Raw genomic sequence first — 18108 nt, forward strand, 5'->3', positions numbered from 1 at the left:
TTGCAGCACCATAATGCAGATGCGTCGTTACCGTGCACGTGCTCTATTTATGCGTTGCGTGAAGTACAAAAACGGGGCGTCGCTCAATTTCCGGAGTAGCACAGCGACTGCAAATCAACCTCTAATGCACTTTAAATTGGCGGTCCATTTTTCCGCGACGGCGCGGCTATAACGAGGTGTCAATACTCGTTCGTTACCGGAGCCGTGAAAGTCAATGCCGCCGATTTACGAAAGTGAATCACGCGATGACGATGGTTCCGCGACGCGACGCGGCGTAGCGTACTCGCGCTGCTGCACCAAACCACTCGTGACTTACGCTAATTCTAAATATATGCAGTCATATGTCGTTTTTTTTAAATATACGCGCGTGATTCAGCCACGCGCGGATGCGATTCTAAAAAAGGCGTTCGATTGCTCAATTTTGTTCTCGCGTCGTAGTTCACGTTTCCTTGTCAATGAGCGCCCTTGATATATTTTTGCTCCCCTTGAATCTCGGGGACACACGCGTACCTTACGATTTATGAATACCATGGGTTTAATTATAATATTATTTTTAATTTCTGACGTGTAAAAAACTATGTAAAAAAAAAACGTTAACACATGCAGTCGTTTTTATTCATAAATAAGCAGATGATGGAGCGTTAAGCAGCACGCGGTACCTGGCAGGTGATGAAACACATGTTAAGCCAGATTGACGTTGCCAGTACGTGACGCGTGGATTCTTGAGTGAAGGCCACTCTTGTCAAATGCATTCTCGTCGCAAAATATATCGTAATGTGTTTATATCACATTATTAACACCATTTTAAAGTTTGTAGAAAAATTTTTTTTAATCAATTTGCATTTAGATATATATAAATAATAATAGCAACCATAAATCTTTGGCGTATTTATCACTACAAATTTAAGAAATCTTACTAATGAAATGGATGTCAATGGGGACGAATATTGAACATAATTTACAAAAATGGAAAGAAAAGTATTTTTGATTGAATGATTAGAGTTTTTATTTATTAAAATGTTTATTAGAAACTTACGCAAATAAAAGACAAAAATCAGAAATGGATTAGGATATGAGCGAACAAAATTAACTACGTTGTCGAAGATCATGTCAGTGCAAGGATTTATCGGACCGCCTAAGAAAATGAGTAATTGATTCCCACTTGACTCCACGTAAATATCTGTGTTTGCAAGGGAGGCAATGACGTCAATTGATCTTTAAAACCTACGTCATCCAAAGAGAATACTTTGATCAGAAACGTGTGCAAAAAATTGCAAAAATAATATAGAAGGGAAATTATAAAGTCAAATTATACAAACATATAAATTATATTTTTTATACATACAGTTGTACTTTTACAATATGCGATATAATTCTTTTATAAATCATAATAAAATAAATTATAAATAAAGAAAATTACTTTTTAATTAGTTCTAGTGATTTAATGAGAATAATATATTTAACTTTGCTTTGTTTTGCATAAATAATTGCAAAGGATCAAAATACATAGGTATAAAAATTGAAAAAGGGACACATTGCATTATTGTTATCAAAGAAAATAATTTTTAAAGTCTTTTATAGAATTATAGTTTATATTAAAAGAAGATATATATATATAGTAAAAATATTATAAGATATCATGACAGTGCAGTCTTATTTATATACGCTATTGTTGATCTAATTTCAACCATGCAACCATGGCATTCCGGAAGTGCGGTCGGACTTCCTTAGGATCGCGTCCGCGTAAGGCCTAATAAACGCGTAATGCAAATGTACTAACAAGGACGGAAGAAAGGTGATCTTTTCGTTTTTGGCACTACCTCGGTCATTCGCAGATTCACGCGCGGCCTCCTAGCATACATATACCGGGTGCGCTAAATGCTAAACGCTATTTTTGTTATCACGTTTATGCCGGTGGACCCGGTGAAACGCAGGTACGACGGGCGAAGACCGTATTTATTTTCAATTCGGCCACGGCCAGTGCGGCCACGACGTCGATCGACACCCAGGATGCAGTCTTACGGTGACCCACGTGTTGACTGTGCGCCCCCGACTTGTTTCGATGCACTCCACGTGCATCCGTTAGATACATTTGATCATCATAAAGATATTATCAAGACGCCATTATCAAACGTATACAAAAATTACTATTTAATTTTTGTTCATTGATTTTTAACTGTCGAATGTAACTTTTAGATTTATTTTCCAAAATATCGCAAAAATTTATTGAATATTTTAAAGGCGAGTTTTTAGAAAAATTAAAAATAAAAATTTTCAACATTTATTTCTTTGTAGTGTACTTATGTTAGCCATTCTACTTTTAAACAGGTATATTCAAATTTAAAAATATAAATTAAAAATATATAATTTTGTTTAATATATTTTTTAAGGGGGAGATAAAAAGATTAATTGTTAGACAAAAATAATTGTAATTTAAATAATAAGCAATTGTGCTTTCTGTACAACATTTCTGTTGTGTTAAACGATTATCTGGTTGAAAGTTCAATTACTGCATTTTATACAAATTGTAGTTCTGGTAAGCTTACCTCGCGAACTAAACTTAGAATTCCTTTTACATTTACTTTCCTGCTATTTGACGATGCGGTTTGGCGCAAATTTTCCGAGCATTACATTGAAATGCTCAAAAATGTACAACGTTTAGTAGTCTTACGCCATACTCGAAACAATTACGGCCGTGTAAAATTTTAGTGAGAAATCGTTTACTCAATTTTTTGTTGCCATTTTAATAAATTTAATCTTTGTTGCGTGACTACTGGAAATTTTGTCGAAACGGAAGGAAGAAAAGAAAGACTTTAAAATCAGCTGTAGGATAATTTAGGAAGCAATTCTAAGTGAACTTAACTCTTACTGTCTTGGAAAAACATGGAAGTCAAAGAACTCGAGATACATAAAAATTATTTTTTTGAAATTTTGATTTTCTTAAATTGCTTAATTTTTATCATAATATAATATTATTTTGTTAAAATAATATAATACTATTTTGTCTTTTAATATAAATTTCATTTATTAAAGCAAAGGATAATTATGTAATGCCTGATACAATTTATGAATGGAAATGAAAAGATTTCATGGTAATTGATGCATTCAATCTCTTGAGCCGCTGCCACGTGTAAATGCGCTGACACATATTAGGGTTACAACTTACCGATCCCGCTTGACCTAATTCCTGACTATTCGTTTCAGTCTCGTTTTAAATTTAGATATCCCCTTTCGCAGCATTTACTTTGTATACAGGGTGTTCTTAAAAAAAAAAAAAAAATGTTTTTTCATTAATTACCGATTAAGAAAACTGCGTAGCTTTTGAAAATTATTGTCATATTAAAAAACTTCAATTTTTATGATATGCTTTTTACAATTTTTATATTGTATATATATTATGCGTGTATATATATATATATATATATATATATATATATATATATACATGTTAAAAAGAGAAAGATACATATAATACATATTTTATTGTTAAATACAGCGCTGTTTATAGAAATTATAAAGATTACAGGATATCAGACTTTAAAAGCCACATGCGAAAATCGGTGAATGAGACTCGTAGTTAAAATTATAACTATGACGAATCACTACTCCGTTGAATCGCAGAATCATTCCTGCAGTAATACAACAAACATCGTACGCGCGTGATACGCGTCGGTACCTAAATTTAAATCTGTATTACATCGAAAATATTCGCAACGTAAGCAGAATTGCTGCGCATTTACATCAACGATATTTTACGAGTTTATGTCACAAAAATATTACGAGCGTTAAAATAACGGTAAACAGGAGTATAAACGATGGATATCGATAGGTGTCTTTTGTATATTTTACATAACTATATTGTACAGTGAATATGTTCGATATAACGTCGTTGCACTTTCATTGGAAACGGGACGAGGAAGCTGAAAGGACTTGGACGAGAGACGAGATCAATTTTCTCGGTGTTTGTTTCTCGGTCTCGCCGGATACACGTCACGCTGGATGTTGAAATGCGCGGAAATCAATATGAGGCGCACAGTCTTCGCGAGCCGTAAAGCCCGTCCGGAGGACGCTGATCCCCCGACTAAATTGAAACTTATGAGTTTCCCAGTCCGGGGGCTCTCTCGGCCGCCTCTTCTTCTCACTCGCGTCCGCCATTCTTCTTCGCCGTTAAGGAGACCTCGTCTCCTTGGTAACTGATACGCCTTATTAGCTGCTCTCCTCACCTTACGAGCCTCAGGAGGATCATGCGCCCACCGGTCCTGAATTTCTCTTGCGCAGTAACCCACCTCTCGTCCTGCGTCTCCGTGCCCTTCAGGAACGAACGCCCTGTCCCTTCCATGCGCTCTTATCGTTCCTACGATACCAATATGAGGAGCTTTAGTGGAAGGCAACTACCGAAAGGTTCACTCTACTAATCGGCATGTTAACGGTTAACCGGCATGAAGTCAAAATTTATAATTGTTTATTCGATGAAGATGTCATTTTAAATACAATGTAAAAAGCAATCTGCTTTTTCATCTACTCGACTTGTTTGACGGTATATCTTTTTGGAGGGACTTTTCAAAACGCATACTCAGTCATTTCGATTACAATTATCTATAGCACACTCAATATCACCATGATTAATTGTCGTCGCGAGCTTCGTTGATACATCTCAGCATGGGATTCGCTAGTGCATATATTGAATTGGCCATTGAAAAATATTTAAGCGATTTGGGTGGGCTACCGTTTAGCCATCAAATTCATTCACGTGGCCACAGGCCATTCTGTGACGCCGTCGGCGATTCCATAGCCACATGGGCCAACAACAATACCACGCGGACCGATACAATGAACGGAAAATACAAATATTTTGGACAGACGCGATTTCACGCGACACCGCCTCCCTTTGCGCGCCATCCGATAGACGAGAGGGATCTTCCCGTAGTCTATCGTTTCCCTCTCGAATACGTGTAAATGACAGCTGAGAAAGCGTATTCGTTGCTTCGAATTCGTTGCTTTTTGCGGATTATGTGATATTATAAGAATTACGAATCTCGTTCACAAATAACTTCTTTCACATCCCTATCACACGTTTCCCTTGAGACAAACTTAATTGTACGAAATATTCGTATCATATTAAATGCGCGAAAAGAAAACTAAAATCTTTCAAGATGTACTTAAAGTGCGTTTTAGTTTTTTTGATACGTTAGATTGAAGCAAAATTTTCTGCTTTTTACTGTTCAATTGAATTTTGTTTTGTTTTTGCAAAAGAGTGCTGTTACGTAATTTATCTTTTGCGAAGCAGAGATTAATTTATTGTTAACAAGTTGTCAACGATAAATTTATGTTAATCGAGTTTATTTTGTGTGGTATACACTATTCGTTTCTTCGTACGATTTTCGAGCCACCTGGTATGGTCTCAGAACCCATAAAACAAAATTTGTCAGCAGTTCCCTGCCGCCGTTGCCCTTTGCAGAGCGCATCATGACTTCGGAAATGACAGAGATTTTCGAAATTTCACGCCTATTACCATTGTCAATGGAGCAGATGCCGCATAACAAAAGGATGCGAGTCACTCGCACCTTTCCACGCATATTTCTAGGCCGTCATCCTTAATGCAGAAGTAGCTATATCTCTCAAAGATGTACTTATTATCTTTTAGAACTTTAATGTTTCTTTACGTGACAAATTACTCCAAAATAGAAAAAGAAACATGAAATATTCAGTTAAAGGAAACTCAATATTAAATAATTTTATTCCTTTTATTTATATATAGTCATACTGTAATATTATTACAAAGAAATAATATAAAAGAAATTAAATGAGCTTTTTTAAAATACAAATATACAATGGTAAAGGAAAATACAAATACAAATTACAATGGTAAAGGAAAAGAAGCAGGTCTATGCGCGATGACAGGCAGTCGATTTTAAACCTCTCTTTCTACTTTGGCGGCTGACATCGTATCGTATCCTTAAACGGCAAGCACTGACGTTTTTATCACGCGCTTGATTAAATCTCATCAATCTTTATTAGGCGACGAGGCTTCATATCGACAGCGGTGATTTCACGATGACGTTAACCGGGACCCCATGAAAACCCCCGTCGGAGCCATGAATACGTTTATGGTGGCGGAGGGTGAACCCCCTGCCGACGCTTGAAAACTCGCTAAGACAATATCCGCTCTTACCCCCGTTATCCCGCACTCGCCACGGTGTACGTGTCTTGCGTGGATTATCCCGTTGACCGGCGTAGTCGATTACATCCACAATTATTTGACAACTATATTATTTCATTTACAGCAGTATAAATGGCGGCTGATTTAAACCGTGTTTTGGTCTTATATACATTTTTAATATTGTTGAATACATCGCACCGATAAAGAAATATTATTAAAAAAACATAATAGATATAAGATTACTTTGACACATAACAAGAATCTTTTTTTTTTTATTAGATGTATGCAAATGAGGTATTTATTTATTGAGGACTAATCAAGAAATATCTCCAAGACTCAAAATTAACAGAAAAAAGATAAAAGAAATTTTAATTTTCTGTGTTGCTATCGATCACTATTTGAAAATTGCAGCAGACAAATATTTGGCGAGTAGATGCTCTAATAAATTGAATGTAAATAATTAAATTATTAATAATTGTACAATTACTGTTAATGATTCATTTATTGAAACGCGTTAGACGTTGCTTGTAACGAGCTTTACAACGAAGCCAACGTATAAAGCAGTCGTATAAAGATCCTCGTTATAGCAACTTTAATGATCCTTTGTATCGCGTTACGTTTTATCCCGCTTTATTGAATGTGCTTGTAAATAGAGTCTAAGTATTGGCGATATATCCGATTTAATGCTATCGCGCCTCTGTCTTACCTTCCATCTATGACTTTCTTCCGCGTTTCTTTTCCTCGTGTTTTCACATTATCTCAAATGGTTTTGTGCACATGACTAAATAAATAGCGCATAAAACGATGCATCGTGTGGCATTTAAAACGATGAAAATCTTCTGGATTTGTGTGCCCGTATTAAACTTTTACTTTCCTAATAACTATAATTCATCTATACGATTTAAAAAAATTTTTTAATTATATTATTTTTTTAAGTCAAGAATGAACGTGAAATTAGACAGAGGTTGGGAAAGGGAAAAAGAACAATGTTGACGAAGAAAGAGACAAATGAAATTAATGTGGTTTTTATGTTTTCACAATGTATTTGGCATCTCTGATGATGACAAAGCAATTTTATTTCAAAAATTTTGTTATTATAGTAATTATAATATAAAACTTAGGACAAGTGAAGCTTTTTTCAAAAATTATTAAAAATATTCTGCATTCTCTTCTATACCTGCATAGGTATGCTTTTTTAGTGTTAGCGCATATACGATACGTATTACACGTAACATCGACATTGCGCAATAAACTTTCTCTGGTAGCCAACGAGAAATCAATTCTCGTACCTACTTTAAGTGCGTTTACTGTTGCGACCCACCGGCCGACCATCAGCCTTTCATATGTTAATGATCAGACATCAGACCGCCAAGTCTAATATCGACTAACGTAATCCGGGCTTAAGGCTTACAAACCCCCGTGTATATATGTATATACCTCCTTTCTCTCTTACTCCAGTACTCGTTCTCGTTCACTCGGATGATGGTTTAGCTCGGGTTTCGCCTATATGACAAGTATATTACGTCGTGCGTTTATATCAATTAGCCTCTGACGTTTCGGGGGTGTGCTCGCTCGTGAGGCCGATGCTAAAAGGGTGCCGGGCGATGGCAAAGGGGGTGTTTTCCGTCGAACACACCCCTGGGGCATGCCCGTTTCCCCATTATCGAGGTAGGAATTCGTGAGCATCGCCGATTCTTTCGGCTGATTCGTGAAACAAGAAGTCGACTTTACTCTTAAGACGTAGAGATTGAGATATATGTTCAAGTACTTCTCTTCGGCAAATTTACTTTCTCTTCTCGGTCATTCTTAGATTCAACGCAAACTGTTTTTTTTTCCTTTGGCATTATTTGCAATAATTGAAACACTGATCGCTTTTTAGTGAAACGCATCTCGTAAACTTCCCAGATATGAATCGTCGATCGACACACATTATCTATCGCCCCTCGTCACATTGTGCCCATTACACCATCCAGAGACAAATTTCTTGAATGGGCGACGGCCATCGATCTCTCTTTCGAAAAGTAAAAAGGGAGGGAAGGGGAGAGGATAGAAAGAGAGAGACGAAACGAGATCGGAAAAAGCGACGGAAACACGGGACACGCCTCGTCGGAAGAGGGATCGCCTCTTTCTCTCGCGGGGCCTGGAAACGGGGTCCCCGACAAGGACCCTCCTTTCTGATGCCCCGTGCATCGTCGTTAAATGGATTTAAACGACCGCCTCGCCGACAATGCCAGCAACACGCAACCGAACTCGGGCAATGCGCACCAGCTGGCCGAAAATTTTGATTTATCATCGCTACGACTCTCATTCGAGACACGCGAGAAAAAGAATCCTAAGTACACACCTCTGGTCCCGTCGAGAATGCACTTATAACCGATCCGCCCCGTCTCGTGAATTTGCTATTTCGAGAAAGGAAAACGAGGCGAGAGAGTGTCAAACTTCTCTCGATTTAGAAAAAAACAAAAATCAATATCGATGTTTGAGAAGTTAGGTTTGTCTTTATTTAAAAAAATAGAAGCCAAAAAGTATATTTTTGTTTATAAGTTGTTAATATTAATCTAATCTTTAACATGGCGTGTCGCGCAAATCGGATAGATAAGATTATTGAAACGCTTATCTTTTAAACTATAATTTATTATTTGAAGAAAGTAAAATTGGAAAGCTCTTTTATTCCTCCATTATGTAAATTTTTCGCGTTGTAAAGTTATTTATCGAAGTCATGTTTTTAAAAAATAAAATTTGAATGGATGCGAGCCATCCTTGAACGAAACGACGGCCTATGGCGCGTCGACCCTTACGGTCATAAGAACACGGAAATTCGCGGCGCTTTGTGAATTTAATTTTATGTGAGCTTACCCTGGCAAAGGAAAAAAAATATCCATGGGGGGAGGGGTGATACCAATGAGGGCCAATACGACCGGAAACACGCGGGATCAAGAAAGAGGGGGGCTAGGATTCGACTGATACGAGTGCACTTTTACAAATGAAAACGTAAAGCCGTCCGCTGCTGATTTGCTGCTCGACCGAGCGGGTGATTCGCCGTCGTCATCGGGTTTGCGTCGCGGAAAAATTAAAGTCGCATCGTACACGAAAGTCGCGGCGTGCCGCGAGTGAACTCCGTTTTAAAAATATGTCTTTAAAATGGAGTGATGGTTCAAGGGCTGTTCTTGGGGTTGGAGCACCCTTCCGTTACCAATATTTGGAGAATCATTAGTATAACTGTTTAAATTGCGTGTCGAGAATATTATTTTTAGGAGGGAAGTCATCTTAGTATTATTTTGTTTCATTTATATTTTTAAATATTTATAAACTTTATTATCGAATTTATGTACTAAAAATTTTACTTGTACGTGAATTAAAGGAAATCATAATTTTTCGATGAATTAACTCAACCATTGAATTAAAAAAAATTCCTAATATAATTACAATAATATATACATTTTGTATTTCCGGTTTGTAACAATCATTAACCGTTTATATTCTATTTTAAGCCATTTCGCGAGAAATGAAGATAATGACGATTATGTACTTTGCCCATCGATAACTGTGTCATTGATCGCGCGTCAATGCTGAAATTCTTTGCGTTTAAAGGCCATTTCTTTCGAAATCGACGCTTTTCAGTCATCCCTAAACTGGTGAACAATGCCGCGGGTCACATCGACCATAACAATGGAAACATCCGGCCAATTGTCGCGCCCACCATATAGCGTGGACCATGGCCTATGCGTATAATTGTGGTCATGTTAGTCCCCCATTTGGGCGTGCATCGTGCTACCGTCATACTCGCTTTCTCCCTTCGTCAAAGGACATAGAATTTTACCTGGCTACCGCGGAAAAGTCAAAGCGATGAGAAACGCACTGGTTATGTTTTCATGCTGCTCGAAGAATTATGGAAAGAGCAAAGTAAAATGATCACGCGTGCTCGTCGCTGTAGAAATTTTTATCGAGAAATGTCAAAGTTTTATTGGCACCAATAGTATGGTCAATTTAACATTTGCTAAAATAAAGATAAAATTGAGATAATACGCACGAAATAACTATGATGTAAAAGAAAGTCGTCAATATTCACATAGACTTCTTCAAAATGACACTTTCTTATTTCATTAATATTTTTATTGTTTTATTAATATTTTATATTTATTAATATTTCAGTAATATTTTTCTCTTTCTTATTCTTTTCGTAATGCATTTAAATATAAAATCTGAGTGTAGCGTAAACTAGTGTATCTTATGATGAAACTATAAAATAGTAAAAATCATGTAGGATAAAATACCGTGTATTGTTATATGTAAGAGTGACTTTCTGCAATTTTACCAAGTTTACTGCACGTATATTGGGTTCGCGATCTTTTAACGGCTAGAATGCGTGCGAAAAAAGGCTGCGATCGTTTGCGCGAGCAAACGCGGCCCGTGAGACAATGGCTCGATATATGATGAGCTTCCACATTGGCTATTACGTTGCTTCCGGTAACACAAACCAGCACTTTGCTGGCATAACGCTGACACGGTGATGTTTAGGTCGGATCTTGATCTATTAAGGGGCTTATTCGCTCCCTTGTAAGCCACGCGCAGGATCTAGACACGCCAGTCAATTTGTTACAATTCTCGTCAATTCGGCCGCGAATGTCAGTTTAGTTGATTTCTTTACCCGAAATAATACATCAAACGTAGCGCGAATTCGCAGGCTGCCACAAACAAAAATCTCAGTGATGCGTAACCAGTTTGAACTGAGCGCTTATTGAACATTTTCATCTGTGTGATAAGAAATTATTTTTGTAATTTATTATCTTATCAGAGATCGTTCGAAAAGACGGAATATAATAACAAAGATATGAATTTTCAATTTCAATAACATTGTAGGTAAATGATTGGTAATTATGCACCTTTTTCATTGACGTCTATCACTACCGATTTGTCAGATTTATTTCTGGCAGTATTACTGAATGAAAATTACAAAAAGTTCTACAGAGATTATACAATATATCTAGGTTCGCACTTCATATTTCCAAAATATATGGCAACATGCTATTACATATTTGTCGGAAGTTTTCATAATTTGTTGCTGAAGGAGTTCTTAAACGGCCTTATTCTTGATGAAAGCACCTCTTTAAGTCTAATTAACTGCAATAGAGTGCTGCATTCACCTGACATTAGAAATTCTTGTTTGCGCTCGTAACATCACGCGAAAATAATATAATAATTGCCTTAATGTCATTTAATTTTATCAGTTCTCGAAAAACTGTTTCTTTGAAATGATTTTCTTTTTCTATAAATATACGAAAGGTTTAATTTTCTCTATTACACATTTTTTATTTTTTATTTCTTAATATTATCTTTTTTAGCTGTTAATTGTTTTTGTGAATTAATGTCGAAAACTATGACGAAGCGTTAATCAAAATATCTTTCTTGAATAAGAATTAGTTGAAATTTAAAAAAATTTATGCAATAGATTCATAAATGTTCTTTTAATCTAGAATGTTTTGTAACGTTAAAATTAGGAATTTTATTATTAATTCATATTATTTTCTGTTCCTTTTGAATACTAAATGCACAAGAAAGTTAAGAAAGAAAGATATATTAAAGATATTAAGAAAATACAGAAACATACAAATGATTAGTAAAAATATTTCAAAAGCGATGATCAGTTTAAAAGTATCTCAAGTAAAATTTGATATTTTTACGTACAATGTAGATAATAAATGGTAGAACATTCTGCGATCTAGAGTTCCTCTCTCTCCCAGTCTGCAGTTTAGCAAATTTCACCAGCGTTTATTCTCATTTTGCGCAAAAGCCGCCGGAAATAATTCTTGATATAACGGGCGAGATATACGTTGCTCTGACAATAATGTCGTCGTCAGAGAGTGTCGATAACTGAGAGTCCTCCGGCTTCTCCTTCACTCTTTCCCCTCCTCTTTCTCTTCTTTTCTCTTCTCTCTCCTTCTCTCTTTTTCGCCTCTTTTCGCCCCTGAGCCTAGGGGTGTGCTTTCCGGGGTAGTAGCCGCGCTATCGACCACTGTCGCGAAAGCCACGCCTTTGCCCAGGTGAGCATTCAGGGAGCTGTTTCCACCCTTCTCTCTAGGGTGGTATATTCCATACACGCGCACGCATACTCACACACGTGAAATGTACGCGCGTTCACTTTGGCACATCATAACTAACTTTAATGCAACTCGAGAGAAAGAACGAAACCTTTCGATGTACAATACTGTGCCGCTATTCCGTTATCTAGAATGGATCTTTTAATAGGAACTTATACCGATATGAAAATTAATTTAACTCGTTGCGTTTTGTCCGAGAAAATTTCAATACAAATAAGTTACGATTTCTTTTCTCAGAAAATCGACATATCGAATAATCCTAGAACTATGAACCATTCAAAGACAAGAAGTTTCGATTCAAATACAAGGCTTTACTTTTTTTACATAATTTCTTACATGAAATCTTTAATAACGTTTTAAATACACATTTGTCAAATATTCAATATTTAAATTTAAAATTTTGTCAATTATTAATTAATTTTAATGTTTCTAATTATATTTTGTTAGATAAAAAATTACTTTAATTTTTCACCAGAATTATTTTTAAATTTATATATATGCTATTAGACATCTCGTTATTAAACAACAATATAAATTTTCTTTTCGTTTTATGCGCATTTGAATAGATTTCTGATATGCAATATTTTATCGCGGGCAAACGTGACCTAACGTAGCAACAGATTTGATTTCCATGAATATGCTGGTATTTATTCGCTGGGTGTCCACGTTTAACAGGCTTATCCATAGTACAGTAAACGCGGCATTGTGTCTCAATTCGAGTAAATGCTGGCTTATGACTACCATCAGCTGAGGGGGGAAAGCTGCAGCCGGTGCACCGCGGGATTTCCGTGAAGAAATATTTGGGAGAAATTGAGCGGCAAATCAATGCACGCGCTAACGCCCATCATGAATGCGCCGTGTTTTCATGGAGTTTTCAGCGGACGAAAATCCCACCGGATAATCGCTCGCGTCTCCTACGCGTCGTTTCTTAAATCCTCCTCGCTGCACGCGTTATTGTCCACGATGAGAAGCAAACGTTCAAGCGATTACTACGGTTCGATATGTTCAGAAACGATCAATACTTTTTTTTTTATTATTAAAGGGACCTAGGAAAACATCGCGAATTTGCGCACAATTTGGTAGTTGCTGATTATGTGAAAATTAATAAATAAATATTGGTGCACAGTGTTTAATGGATTAAAGATTGATTATAAATTTATAAAAACATTAATATTTTATTTTTATCTATAAAATCTTTATATTGTTTTTTCCGTTGTGTATCGAAATAATCCATCTATAATTCGCCCATAAAAAATCAGGATCACTTTATTTCTACATGAAATTAAATGAGCAAATCTTTTTATATTCACAGTAGACATACATTAGAGCGCATGATTCATTATCTATTCGCGATACACGTTTTATTATACTCTCAAGTGTGCTTTTATACATTTCGTGGTACGTTAGGACGTAGGAAGAAACGATAGGATCGCGGGAAATATGGTGACAGCGTGTCACCGCCGTCATTGTCGGTGATTCCCGAACGATTTTGTACATATATCGGCGTAACCATCGGTTAATGGTTTAAGCGCGTGTGCACCCCATTGTCACGGGCGAAATAACCCCGATGGGGCGTGGGAGGGTCGTCCGACACGTCCTCGTGGAATTAGGGTGCTCCGACCGGGTGCGTATTGCCCGGCACGGGCTCTTGATCATCCTCGCCGTCCTTTAAGAGCTTTTCAAATTTTCATAAATCCCGATAAGTACAATAGAATGGAAAAATTTAATTCAATCTTTGACATAACGTCTAGGTTTATAGGCTTACTAACAAATGACACTTAAAACTCAATATTACCGTGTGTATGAGAATGATTATAATACGACGCTACAAAATTTAATTCCTAATGATATCTGAACGTTTTAATAAATTTTGTCAGTGAGAAAATACACACTTAAGAGTGGAATTTTTTATAGTTCTTAAAATTCAGTTTATCACATTTAGCTTATAACGATTTCCTGCATTTAATCTTTAAGTTGTAAAGTCACGTGGCGGAGACACCTCGGGCGATAGATACAACTTTGAGTAAATCACGACTGTCACCGCTCGTGAAAGTGGAAGAAAAAGTTGTCCCGTTCTGAAACGGGCAGCTCGTTTAAGCAGATTTAGCCGCGAAACCGGGAAACGTTTAAGAGGGCGAAGGGCTTCGTAAGGAGACTGGTGCAAAGTAGTCGGGATTAAAAGGGCCAGAAAAAAAACTCTCATCCTCCTCGGCACGGTTCCAATTTTTCTTCACAATTCCGCAGGCAAAAGGATCTATTGTATCGCCATGTTGTATCTCGAAATAACCTCTAGTGAGAATCGATATATTTTTCCATGACGCATCATACCCTTCGCGTGATTCTCATTGATCGCCGCTGCGAATCACGCGATAGCTTTTCTGGAAACACCCCGGCTACATAGGTCGTTACAAAGCGAAGTTATTAACATATTTTATTTTTTGTTTGAAAAGCGTGATAAAAAAATTCAAAGATTTTTGCTTTTATAACATTTTACATTAATGTTAAAACTTTTATCACACGTGTTAGAAATTATTTTAATAATATAAAAATAAATTTAATGATTAAGAGAGAAAGATGAAAAATAATCAGAAGAAATATAATTCTTACAATTGAGGAATATATAATATTAGGAATATTAATATTTAAAATTTTGTCATTGAAAATGAAGAATTATATGACTTTTGAAAGCGTAAAAAAATGTTTCGAAACGATGATGTGCTTATTTCTGACAAAACAGTAATTACGTAGGACCGCTTCTCCCCTGGTTGATATTAATCGAAATGCCGTGCATATCGAATGTCAATGTTTGATCACTTAACTATGACTAACGACCTGCTAACTGTCGTTTAACCATGGTTCTGTTTGTTCAATCCACGTTTAATCGTTTCGTGCACGCGTTTCGTTCAAACAAACGACTCGACTTTTCGTTCCCAAAGGATGCGGAAAGCGGAATTTACTTTGGGTGCAAATAGTGCACACCCTACGAAAATTGTGCTTTTCAAAATGTGCGATTTAGAACAATATACTTGTGAAATTGTTCTTCTTTCATCAGTAATTATAAGATTTGATTAGTGGTAAGAGACATGTTACAGTTTGACAGAGAATTCTAGTTAAAAACTAAAAAAAAATATTTGATGTTGAATCATAAAAAGTTATTAAAAAGATATTTTAGAAAATTATACAACTTTTGATAAATGGAAATCGCATATCAACTGTGATGTAAGATAAATTGATACAGGACTTCGTAGATGGAAGAAAACGAAAGAAACTATTATATATTAAATATTGATTGACACATCACGCACGTTGCAATCAAAAACAAGAGATAGCGTGGAAAGAGAAGGAGCGAAAGGGAAGGGTGAAAGGGACTGAAAAACAAATCAGTTTTCCGTACGGTACTTTATTGATTAAGTAATCTTAATACATCGCTGGGCCGCAATGTACCATAAAGAGAGCGGAACCGGAAACGATCCATTCTTAGCAGGGAATATGCTTTGTCGGCGGTGGTCGCTCTCGCCGCTCCGAATTTCTGCTTTGATTAATCTACCTCGACTTTTTCTACCCGCGAAAGAGACTTATCATCTCGACTGGCGATGCACGACTCTCTGGCAAGCTTCCAGAGCGTACTCTGCACTCTCAGGTTGTTACCGTTTCGAGATATCGCGCGGGATGTTACGGGAAAAGTCGGTGTGCCCTTATGAATCCCGGCCACGTTGCCAAAACGCGACAAGAAAACCGCCAAGACCACTGTTATTGCAGTATACAAGTTGCGTCGGAAAGCATCGAGTTTCGGTGAATTGCGACAATAGGAAACTCGAAGAAAGCAATTCGTTGTTTGTCCCCTGCAAAATAGCCAAACATGTTGTGACGACGTTTTTCTGCAACATCTTTCGAGAATATTTAGATCAAAGCTCTCGCGAAAAAGAAATAAGTTTTGTACTGTCAACTTCAGGAAAGTTGAAACGGATACCAGAGACAAATAGCGTTCGCGAAACGTAGAATAGAACTCTGTGTTTCAATTATCTTACACAATTATTACAACTAGGTGCGTCACTCCTCATCGCGTATTTCTCAACCACTATTCCAAATTGTGATATATTTAAGCCGGTCACCGGTAAATCACTGGTCCCAAATTGCCGCTGTCAACGTACGAACCGTGCGTATTTTTCTCGTCTCGTAATCCCGGGGAATTTACACACAATCTCAGGACGCGACGGATCGAGATCCATCTACGGCACGCCCGACAATGTTTGCACGACAACGCTCTCGAGCAACGCCAACGACGGTCGACGATTCGACCGTTCGACATCCGTCCGACTCCTTTGAAACTCCTAACAGCACAATAAACTGCCCGCGGCGGAAAGTTTTCGGGATTGAAAAAGTTTCGTCCGAACTTCTGCCACCCCTCGACGCGGACGGACATTCAGATTTCCGTCGGACATACCGAGAGAATACCGATCGAACGAGTACTAAACGCGCCTTTCACTCGATTCTGAACAAAAACACGTCGAACCCGAAATAAGTTAACGTCGATGACTTATTCTCCACGGTATTTTGGCATATGCATTTCACGATGTCTTCTTTTTAAGGCTTGCAGGCGGGTAACAAGGCTATGAGACGTGTAACGAAAGTTTGGATAATATATTTTGTTGTAAAATAATTATTCGTTACGGTTACGTAATAATGGTTTGCAATAATATTTAAATTTGAGATAGTATTAAAAATGGCACGATCAGTGATGATATTACATTGATATTTATGAAAACTATGACTTTATGATTGTTAAAGTTGATGTAAAACGCAGTAAATGCAAACAAAGGCCGCTGAACGGCGTGACCGGGGGATGGAAAAGAGCAACGTTGACTCGGAATCGATACCAATTAGGATGCTTCTTCCGGTCACGCGACTTAGCACCCTGGCATAATGTCGGCACGTGCCGCGAGCGTAGGCCTTTAAAAAAAAAATGATAAAAAGGGAACATCGCTTCCGGTTCCAACGGTAACCGGAACAATGGCGGTTCGCTGAAATTTGGTTTAGTGATTTCAAGAGTTATCGAAGATCGTACTGCGTTTGTCACAATTCTATCGAAACAATCACCAACGTTCATACTCGCAAAGCGTGAGAACAGGTATGGAGATATAGATATCAAAGCAAAATATTGTTGAACGTATGACTCAAAATACAATAGGAAAAATAATACATATATAGCTATGTAGCTTAATATTATTTATTCTTAATAAAAAAAAGAAGGTTTAAACAGAACAATATTTTTTCAGCTAAAAAGATCTAAATGCATTAAAATTAATTTACCAGTGATATATTATTGATTAAAGTGATAATATATAAAATTCAGATAGACGCGTATCTCATTTGGACATCCATTCACCGGTCGTAGTTTTACGTATCGATGGACCGATTAAGAGAGGCTTGCGATAGCCGCTACGAAGGGGTAGAGGGTTAAAAGAGTCCACGCAAACATCTCGTACATTATACGAAATTTCCACCCCACGGAAACCAGCCAATAAAACACCCCCGGAACACGTCGTCCACTCGTCCTCCCTCTCTTTGTGTGCCCATAACTGCATTGTCAAAGTTTTTTTCTTTTTTTTTTTCGGCGACGTTCATCCTCGTTCTCTTCCTTCATTCGTTCTCCACCACCCCCTCCCCATCCCCCGCCTCCCTTGTCGTTCTGTATTTTTCCTTTTTTTTTTCTTGGGTTCTCGAAGAGCGCGCACACCCCCTCGATTACATTCGGAAATATTAGGGGACGTCCCGTCGCTCGACAAACTATCAATTTATTTTCGGCTATTGATTGGCACGACTTCGGCGCGATACACTGACCCTGCGAAA

Source organism: Solenopsis invicta, chromosome 6 (assembly GCF_016802725.1).
Source record: "Solenopsis invicta isolate M01_SB chromosome 6, UNIL_Sinv_3.0, whole genome shotgun sequence".
NCBI classification, from domain to species: Eukaryota; Metazoa; Arthropoda; class Insecta; order Hymenoptera; family Formicidae; genus Solenopsis; species Solenopsis invicta.